Below are 11,105 nucleotides of genomic sequence, written 5' to 3'. Positions count from 1 at the left end.
CTGGATGATGTGTGTGTGTGTGTGTGTGTGAGCTGGATGAAGTGTGTGTGTGTGTGAGCTGGATGAAGTGTGTGTGTGTGTGCACTGGATGATGTGTGTGTGTGTGTGTGTGTGTGTGCGCGCTGGATGATGTGTGTGTGTGTGTGCTGGATGAAGTGTGTGTGTGCTGGATGAAGTGTGTGTGTGCTGGATGAAGTGTGTGTGTGTGCTGGATGAAGTGTGTGTGTTTGTTTGCTGGATGATGTGTGTGTGTGTGTGTGTGTGTGTGCTGGATGATGTGTGTGTGTGTGTGCTGGATGATGTATGTGTGTGTGTGTGTGTGCTGGATTATGTGTGTGTGTGTGCTGGATGATGTGTGTGTGCTGGATTATGTGTGTGTGTGTGTGTGCTGGATTATGTGTGTGTGTGTGTGTGTGTGCTGGATGATGTGTGTGTGTCTGCTGGATGATGTGTGTGTGCTGGATTATGTGTGTGTTGGATTGTGTGTGTGTGTGCTGGATTATGTGTGTGTGTGTGCTGGATGATGTGTGTGTACTGGATTATGTGTGTGTGTGCTGGATTATGTGTGTGTGTGTGTGTGCTGGATGATGTGTGTGTGTGCTGGATGATGTGTGTGTGCTGGATTATGTGTGTGTGTGTGTGTGTGTGTGTGCTGGATTATGTGTGTGTGTGTGTGCTGGATTATGTGTGTGTGTGCTGGATTATGTGTGTGTGTGTGCTGGATTATGTGTGTGTGTGTGCTGGATTGTGTGTGTGTGTGCTGGATTATGTGTGTGTGTGCTGGATGATGTGTGTGTGCTGGATTATGTGTGTGTGTGTGTGTGCTGGATTGTGTGTGTGTGTGCTGTTTTGTGTGTGTGTGTGTTGGATGATGTGTGTGTGTGTGTGTGCTGGATGATGTGTGTGTGTGTGCTGGATGATGTGTGTGTGTGCTGGATTATGTGTGTGTGTGTGCTGGATTATGTGTGTGTGTGTGCTGGATTATGTGTGTGTGCTGGATTATGTATGCTGGATTATGTGTGTGTGCTGGATTATGTGTGTGTGTGTGCTGGATTATGTGTGTGTGTGTGCTGGATTATGTGTGTGTGTGTGCTGGATGATGTGTGTGTGTGCTGGATTATGTGTGTGTGTGCTGGATGATGTGTGTGTGTGCTGGATTATGTGTGTGTGCTGGATTATGTGTGTGTGTGTGCTGGATGATGTGTGTGTGTGCTGGATTATGTGTGTGTGTGTGCTGGATTATGTGTGTGTGTGTGCTGGATTATGTGTGTGTGTGTGCTGGATTATGTGTGTGTGTGTGCTGGATTATGTGTGTGTGTGTGCTGGATTATGTGTGTGTGTGTGCTGGATGATGTGTGTGTGTGCTGGATTATGTGTGTGTGTGCTGGATGATGTCTGTGTTTGTGCTGGATGATGTGTGTGTGCTGGATTATGTGTGTGTGTGTGTGTGTGTGTGTGTGTGCTGGATTATGTGTGTGTGTGTTATGTGTGTGTGTGTGCTGGATTATGTGTGTGTGTGTGCTGGATTATGTGTGTGTGTGTGCTGGATTATGTGTGTGTGTGTGCTGGATTATGTGTGTGTGTGTGCTGGATTATGTGTGTGTGTGTGCTGGATGATGTTTGTGTGTGTGCTGGATTATGTGTGTGTGTGTGCTGGATTGTGTGTGTGTGCTGGATTATGTGTGTGTGTGCTGGATTATGTGTGTGTGTGTGCTGGATGATGTGTGTGTGTGTGTGCTGGATGATGTGTGTGTGTGTGCTGGATTATGTGTGTGTGTGTGCTGGATTATGTGTGTGTGCTGGATTATGTGTGTGTGTGCTGGATGATGTGTTTGTGTGTGCTGGATGATGTGTGTGTGTGTGCTGGATTATGTGTGTGTGTGTGCTGGATTATGTGTGTGTGTGTGTGCTGGATTATGTGTGTGTGTGTGTGTGCTGGATGATGGGGGGGATGCATTTGCTTTTTAACCTTTATGTGTTTTTTTTTTTAACTTTATTCCCCCCTCCCTGCTTCTTACCTTGTCAGGGAGGGGGGAGATCGTCTGGTGGTCCGGTGGAGGGAGGCAGCCGCTGCACACAGGAACCCATCACACGCGGTGTTCTTCTCCAGCTCTAACTCTCGCGAGACTCGCAGCTGTAAGAGCGTTGCCACAGGTTACCATGGCAACGCTCTTACAGCTGCGGGTCTCGCGAGTGTTAGAGCTGGAGAAGAACACCGCGTGTGATGGTCCCTGTGTGCAGTTAGCAGGGCAGGTCCTGCAGGACTGGTAATGGGAACGGCGTTCCTGCTTTGGAAAAAGTGCAGGAACGCCGTTCCCATGCGTTCCTGCAGGACTCGAGCCCTGCTCCAGACTCACAAACCGGGTGGTGAAGAGGGCGTCAAGGGCGCAGGGGTAGCCCAAACTGCCACAGATGCAGCCCTGCTGTCGCTGCAAACACAATGCAGCACCCTAACAACACAACTAGCTAATCAGGAAGACAGGGCGAAGGCACGGAACGTGAGGATCCGAGGGGTGCCAGAATTGGTTACCGACCCTGAGCTGACCCACTACTGCCGAAGGCTGATAGCCACTTTGTTACTACCCAAACAAGTAAAGCAAATAGGGGTAGATTCCTGCTTCCGATTACCCAAAGCCACCAAAGCTCCCCAAGAAGCTCCCAGAGATATACTCGTGAAGTTTGTTCGGGACTCTGACCGGGGGGTGCTCATGGGAGCCGCAAGAGGTTCACCCACGATTCAATTTGAGGGGGCACAATTAACATTTTACAGGGACATCTCCAGGCACACCTTGATGTGGAGGAGATCTCTTCAACAGATCACTCAACTGCTCTGCGAGAACTCCATTACATACAAATGGGGGCAGCACCGACTGACGTTAAACAAAGCAGGCAAGACGCACCTCCTAACTCACAAGTCGGACGCTCCGGCCTTCCTACAGGCCCTGGGCCTACTGGCAGACACGGCCTCAGCGGAAACTCAACCTTCATGGACTATTGCCCATATCAGTCCATTTGTGCCAAGGGGAACAAGACCGGGCGCACCAGATTCACCCACCTGAAACAAGCAGCGCTTGACAGCTTATTATTTTGTTATAAGTTTACTGTTGACTCTACTATGCCTTAGTTAATTGTACAGATTCCCATACCTTATATCTGGCTCCGACAGCTGACAGCCAGCCATCTCGCCCAGCCATTTTCCCCCCCCCACGCCATCTTCCTTTTACCTAAACAAGCCCCTTCACGCTTAACAGCTGGCATGATGGCTCAACCGCCCAGTGGCCCACGGCCACAAGCATACCAGGCTCTTACCAGCCCTAGGAAAATGCCATGATCACCCAACACTCAAGCTAAATTAAGACCAGACACAACCCTATCCGACAACCTGGAAGGTGCGCTAGCCACTGTCCCGCAACCTCCAGCTAAGCGACAACCTAGCCGATTTTACAGCCAAGAGGAATGAATGCTAGATAAAACATAAAAATTGGTTTATGACTTTGCATGTGATGCTGTTCTTACCGTGAAATTTAGTAAATGCTGAATACCTATCGCGCACACGGTGTAATATGATGTTTCTGATTAACCACAAAAATAAAGAATTACAAAACAAAAATAGGGACGGCATAGAACGCCCTGCGGTCTTAAGGGGTTAAATTACAATCAGAGCAGGGGAAGAAGAGAAAAGAGGCAAACAAAACCATACTTGTGCAGTCTTTTTCTGATTGTATTGTCACGAACTGTAACATTTAACATGCTAACTTGGGCCTGTAGAGTCTGAGATTTAACTCTTGGATTTTTTGCAATTTCTCTGAGCATTGCACGGTTTGATCTTGCGGTGAATTTGCTGGGACGTCCACTGTTGGTGAGATTTGCAGCTGTCTTGAATGTTTTCCACTTTTGAATAATCGTTCTCACTGTAGAATGATGGACTTTAAATTGTTTGGAAATGGCCTTATAACCCTTCACAGTTTGATGGGCAGGAACAATTGCTTCTCTAAAATCATTGCTTATGTCTTTCCTCCTTGGCATTGTGTTAACACACACCTGAATGCTACATACTGCTAAAACTTTTTTTTTTACGGACCTGATCACACTAATCAAGAAAAATTGATTAATGGCACGTGTCTGCTACTTAGCCTTTTAATTCCTATGGAAGCAGAATGGGTGTACTTAGTTGTTCACACATGGCTTCTACATTTTGGCTTTATTTAATTTAAATAAATCATGACATGGTATAATATGTAATAGTGATGTCGCGAACATGACATTTTCCGTTCGCAAATGGCGAACGCGAACTTCTGCAAATGTTCGCGAACGGGCGAACCGCCATAGACTTCAATAGGCAGGCGAATTTTAAAACCCACAGGGACTCTTTCTGGCCACAATAGTGGTGGAAAAGTTGTTTCAAGGGGACTAACACCTGGACTGTGGCATGCCGGAGGGGGATCCATGGCAAAACTCCCATGGAAAATTACATAGTTGATGCAGAGTCTGGTTTTAATCCATAAAGGCCATAAATCACCTAACATTCCTAAATTGTTTGGAATAACGTGCTTTAAAACATCAGGTATGATGTTGTATCGATCAGGTAGTGTAAAGGTTACGCCCGCTTCACAGTGACAGACCAAATTCCCCGTTTAACCAACCGCAAACAGTCCATTTGCACAACCGCAAACTCCCCATTTGCACAAGGTTGGATACCAAGCTAGCCATGTCCCATTCCTTGTCCTCACTGATGTCATTGAAGGTCTCTTCCTCCACCCAGCCACGTACAACACCAAGGGTCCCCGAAAGGTGACAACAAGCCCCCTGTATTTTTTTTTTTAAATGTACACTACTGTTACACCAGATATGAGTTGCACTGGTGTGACACTGTGCCCTGGCAGGCCCTGAAACGCACACGTGTGAAGGAAACTGACTGCTATTATATTACAGTCAAAAAAGTTGTGTTTTTTTAAAATGCAAGCTATTGTGACACCAGATATGAGTGGTGGCACTGGGACCACCTTAAAAATATTGGATATCGCTTAAAATCATGATCACTATATACTTTCTCTACAAACCTCGAAAACGAACCAAACTACTCATCCATCCGCTATACCACTTTATCCCACCTAGAACTAGTGCCCAGTTAAAATACTTGACTCTTACTTACCCACACTCAGTCATGCCACACACATTCCACCACTACTCTCACTGAATCCCTCTGACTACAGCTAAATTCATATTCTACATCAGAACACTACTCCTAAGATTGGGTTCTATCCATGTCTCGGGTCTTTCATTTAGAATAGGGGCAGCTTCGGTCTACTTCAACACTGACACTCCAGTGCATATTATTAAAAGATTGGGCAGATGGAAATCCTCAGTCTACAACTGATATATTCCTCATCCCGAGAAAGAAATGAGGAAAGCTTTTAAAAGTTTGGCTTTGTAAATTTGATGCAATAAGTGTGTTTTTCTTTAATACCTTTTCACCCTCTTTGCATAAACCCGATTTACATATATTACTAATATGTTTCTGAACATATATATATATATATATATATATATATATATATATATATTATATTATTCACTCACTCACTCTCTGGGCCGGCCTAAGACATCATGCTGCCTAGGTCCAACGATAAATGACTACGGGGGATAATGTATAATAAACACAGGTTACTGGCTATGGGGGGGATAATGTATAATAAACACAGGTTACTGGCTATGGAGGATAATGTATAATAAACACACACAAAAAAAATGAATGCAGCTTCAGAATTAATCGAAATTGTATGCTGTCTAGGAGGTGGGAGGGTCTGGGAGGGAGGGTCTGCTGCTGATTGGCTGGAATGTGTCTGCTGACTGTGAGGTACAGGGTCAAAGTTTACTCAATGATGACGCATAGGTCATCATTTCCACATCCTGAGTGCACTTGTATGAGGCCACTGAAGCCACCAACAGATAGTCACACATATGGAGCAGTCAAGACACATAAAAAAAAAAAAAAAAGAAAAAAAAAAAAAAAGAACCAAGTAAATATGACAAAAGAAATAACATGCTAGAGAAAACATGCTGCCATCTTTTGGATGCCCCATGACCATATTTGGTGATCTGGTTATGTGCAGTGTTTTGCCATGCAAGGCTCAGTGACCGGTCACGTGGCCGTGTGTTTAGATTGCCCCATGACCATATACGTTAAAGTCCAACATTCTGGATGGTGTTTTGGACGTCACCAAATATAAAGCTGAAATATTTCTGTCCATTTTAATATAGTTTATACTTCTTTTCAGCTTACTATAATGTGCTCCCTCACTTATATTATACTGTACCTCTTTTGTGCTTTCCCTTGATAAGCCAACCTTGACTCAATTCTCATTGAAAAAGCACAGCTTCTTTTGCGATCTTCCCTGAAGTGCCACCCTTCTCTTAATTCTCACTTACATTGTCCATCCTAGATTGCATTCTCCCCTAAAGTGTCAACCTTTCCTTATTTCTCACTTACATTGCATCTCTTATTCTGCATTCTCCTCTAAAGTGCTACTCGACACAATTCTTACTTAAAATTTCCCTAATCTTTTGCATTCTTCCCTAAAATACCACCATTCTCGCAATTAAATTCCTAAATTTAACATGCCTGTGTACATTATGTTCAATCTGTTTCCCAATCAACGTAAGTGAAGGATTGTCAATGGCAAGGTTCTTATCACTTGATTTCTCAAACATCAAATCAGCCAGTTATGCTTTTTTAGGAAATGCTAAAAGTACTTTTAGGGATATTACAGTAAAAAATCATTTTAATTATTAAAATAAACAAAATAAGAATTAACCTTTATGAGAAAATTAATCAATTATGCTCAGTATCTGCTACTATACACACAGCTAAGTACTTTTTGTGCAAATAAAATAATATTTTTGGTTTAAACAAATTAAATGTAATAAGATTACTAATAATATAATCAGGTTAACAAATGTGTCAAGAACAATAAACATACATCCCGATACCACACTATATTATAGTGTCGAGCACAAGGCAAAAATAAAGTCTTTAAAGTTACTGCAACCATTTTTAGCAGCTTTTATTTATTTTTAACAAATAATGCCCTATTAGGCATTCTTGTTTAAATTCCCCTTCCCCACGAATGATAAAATAAGGCTGTAAAATAACCTAGACACTAACCTGAAATGCAATGCTGGGCAAAGTTCCCAGTCCTGCCTCCCATTCTTTAAGACGGCTTCTCAGAGTTTAATTGGACTGTTTAACCGTCTCAGAGTTTATGTGCACGCTCTAAGACAGCAAGCGGAATGACATTAAAAAAATAAATAATGTCGGGTATACAGTTTTGCTCAAAAGTTTGCATACCCTGTGAAATTTTGGCATTGATTTTGAAAATTTGACTGATCATGCAAAAAAAAAATATTTTATTTTATTGAAGGATAGTGATCATATGAAGCCATTTATCATTTGGCTCATCCAAAAGGCCCTGATCAAAAGTTTAAATACCCTTGAATGTTTGGCCTTGTTACAGACACACAAGGTGACACACATAGGTTAAAATGGAAATTAAAGGCTCTCACATGGATGCACTGAGCAAGCTAGATACTGAGCCATGGGGAGCAGAAAAGAACTGTTAAAAGACCTGCGTAACAGGGTAATGGAATTTTATAAAGATATCCATAGCCTTAAAAATGCCAGTCAGGGGGCGGGGCCTGACCGCCGAGCCAGGCAGACGCATTGACTGTGAGCTCCACACTTGAATCGCCCACAAAACGGGTGTAAAGCCATAATATTGACTCACACTACGACCTACCAACACCCTAAAGCTACCGGACAACTGCCGGTGCAATCTCGTACCTGAAAGCCACGAAGCATTTACACGGTGGAACTGCGGCCCTGTATGGTCCTGGCTGGGAGTTGCGGCCGAACTCCTTGCCGGCAATCCTGAAAGCTGAGCTGTGGGCAGGCCCTGTTTCCCCCCCCCCCTTTGGACCGGTGGGGGTTATCCTGGTCTCCACCATCGCAGTACGGGTCACTCACCCAAGAATAAACACTTCTGGACTGGGCAACGGAGAAGCACATGTTCAGCCTCAAGATGGCGGCGGAACTATCCTCTGCAACAGACCCGGTGTCGAGATGGAGGGAAAACTTTTGCGCAGCGTTCGACAGAGTCTGTGCACGATTCTGGCAACGCATCCAAGCTCGAACACAGCAGGATCTCCCACCTGATCAGCAGCCATCTCCCAGTAGAGAAATCAGGGGCATGAGTGCACCTCGGAGGAAGAAGGGAGTGAGCACTACATCTGGGCTGAAGATCTCTAAGGCGCTGGCCCCAACGCACAGCCCACACCCGCGGAAGACCGCACACCACAAACGGCAGCTGACCATCAGGCTCCCCAGGAGGATCTTGGCCTCCAGAAGCCTACGAGATTGTGGCCCAGAGTTGCCAACCTATGCCCCAACCTGGAGATGGGGGGATGCCATGCCTCACATCTACCCTGCACCTGCCTCAAAGAACTCCCTCAAGCTGGACAATTCTATACACCCGGTGGGCATAGGCTGAAAGGGACGTCCTAAAAAGCGAGTGGTGCTGGACTCTGGCCTCTACAATACGCACCCCCAGGGACATTGTCACAGCTGGTAAAGACCTGCAGCTCAGGTTACCCCCCTTGCAGTAGGCACCCTTATACAGAAGGAGCCATCTTAACCCTGGTTACCACCAGACGGTACCTCTAAGCATTGTCTCCCCAACATGAGCGATCGTCTTATTTAGCTTACATTTCTGTGTTCAACATTTAGTTAATTATCTTTGTATTGCAGAACAGAGGCACTCGTGATTTAATATGCCTTTATTCAACTTACATCTAGCATAGCACACTCGAAACTACATTAACTGCGTAACCATGTGTAGCCAGACACTGGGAAGTGTTTAGCCCTGTTTGCCCCAGTTCCATACAACCTTGTTCTAGACTGATTGTTACTCCCATTGTCAACGGAGTTCTTTTATGTGATAGATGAGATTTAGCAAGGATAACTAATATTGTTTATTACTCAACTTATTCGTTTAGAAAGACATGTAATCTTACATAGGATAAATGTATGTCACTGTATAGAATGCATGTCCCTCTCTCAAGCATAGAAAAGCACAGCTGAGCATAATTAAGCCAACATCGAGACACTAACACGATGACACTCGCCATGAACACTCATCTTAACCCCTTAAGGACACATGACATGTGTGACATGTCATGATTCCCTTTTATTCCAGAAGTTTGGTCCTTAAGGGGTTAAGCCACCGAGTTAAACGTGTTTATAATTGCACTGTACACTCAAATTTAAGAGTATTTTCCCACGCATGACAAGTTATCACCTAACCTTTTTTTTTTGTCCACCCTGTACCACATTATGCTACGACATTTATGTAGATCCTGATACTTTAACACAAAAAACGTGCAATGCCTTCAATGCCATATTGTTGTATTTATGTGTGTAATGTTCAGTTTGCTCCTGTTGTTGTGGCAAAGCAAACTCATCTGTTCATCATATGCACAAATAAAATAAAGAATGAAGAAAAAAAAATGCCAGTCAGTACTGTTCAACCACTTATTAAGAAGTGGAAAATGTGGGAATCTCTTGATACCAAGCTAAGGTCAGGTAGACCAAGAAATGTGTCAGCCACAACTGCCAGAAGAATTGTTCGGAATACAAAGAAAAACCAATAGGTAACCTCAGGAGAAATATGGTGTGGTTATTTCAAGGAGCACAATACGATACTTGAACAAAAATGAGGTGCATGGTCGAGTTAACCAAAACAAGCCTTTACTGCACCAATGCCACAAAAAAGCCTGGCTACAATATGTCCGAGAACACCTTGACACACCTCACAGCTTCTGGCACACTGTAATTTGGAGTGACGAGACCAAAACAGAGCTTTATGGTCACAACCATAAGCGCCAGCTTTGGAGAGGGGTCAACAAAGCCTATTGTAAAAAGAATACCATCCCCACTGTGAAGCATGGTGGTGGCTCACAGATATTATTTTGCAGGGTGTGAGCTCTAAAGGCATGGAGAATCTTGTGAAAATTGATGGCAAGAAAACACTGACAATTTGCATTCTTCTGCGCAACGGCTGCCCATGGGTTGATCTTGGACTTTCCAGCATGACAATAACCCTAAGCACAAGGCCAAGTTGACCTTGCAGTGGTTACAGCAGAAAAAGATGAAGGTTCTGGAGTGGCCATCACAGTCTATTGACCTTAATATCATCGAGCCACTCTAAATTGCCTATACTTTTGTCATTACCAAAAATGTAACTAGCACACGAAATTAATTTCACAAGTGTTCATCAGTTCAAAGGTTCCTTGCCTCATCCCAAATTAATTCATGTATCTCTGTTAATATACTGATGTCCACAGAGAGTACCTAGTTTGTAGGTTTACGCTCATAACCTTCCAAGAATATTCTTGGGATGTTTCAGCTTGTTTGAAGTCCAATTGTCCAGTGTTTTTGGAGTAAATAGTCCAGCTCATGCTCTGTACTGGTTGTATGTAATGTGGGTGCTTGCAATATGTTTTATGTTTGCTGGCTGCATGTATTGGGTGCGTGTTGCGTGCTGGCAGAATGTAATATGTTTGTTTTGTGCTGTATGTAATGTGTGCAGGTCTTATGACCTGACTGTATGTCATGAGTGTGTTGTGAGCTGCCTGTATTTATGATTTACATACGATTCCAGAAGTACGCTGGAGGTACTCTTTGGAAATCAGCTCTGTAACCATCATGGCTTTCTTTATTTTCCATTACCGGTACTATTAACAAATGGAAAATTACCTATTTATTTGAATTTATTTTTCTCTCCAAGAAACAATGTCGAAATGTATAGTGAGCAGGTGCCGGAGTTATACCGAAAACAGGGAAGAAGAGGGAATAATTCTTCATTACTTTCCCTATAATCCACAGCTTGTCCTGAAATAGCTTGAGTGAACTGGCCAAGGTTTTGAAAACATTGTCAAGGTTGTTGAAATTATTTGATAGGAAACACCATAACAAGTACAGAATTTGCTCTAGGCATTTTGATGACATCTGTTTTCAGGTTAAAGCTGTGAAGCGGTTTTTAAAGGCTGCT

This window comes from Pelobates fuscus, chromosome 3 (assembly GCF_036172605.1).
Source record: "Pelobates fuscus isolate aPelFus1 chromosome 3, aPelFus1.pri, whole genome shotgun sequence".
Classification (NCBI taxonomy): domain Eukaryota; kingdom Metazoa; phylum Chordata; class Amphibia; order Anura; family Pelobatidae; genus Pelobates; species Pelobates fuscus.
Note: the sequence above shows the minus strand (reverse complement) of the source record.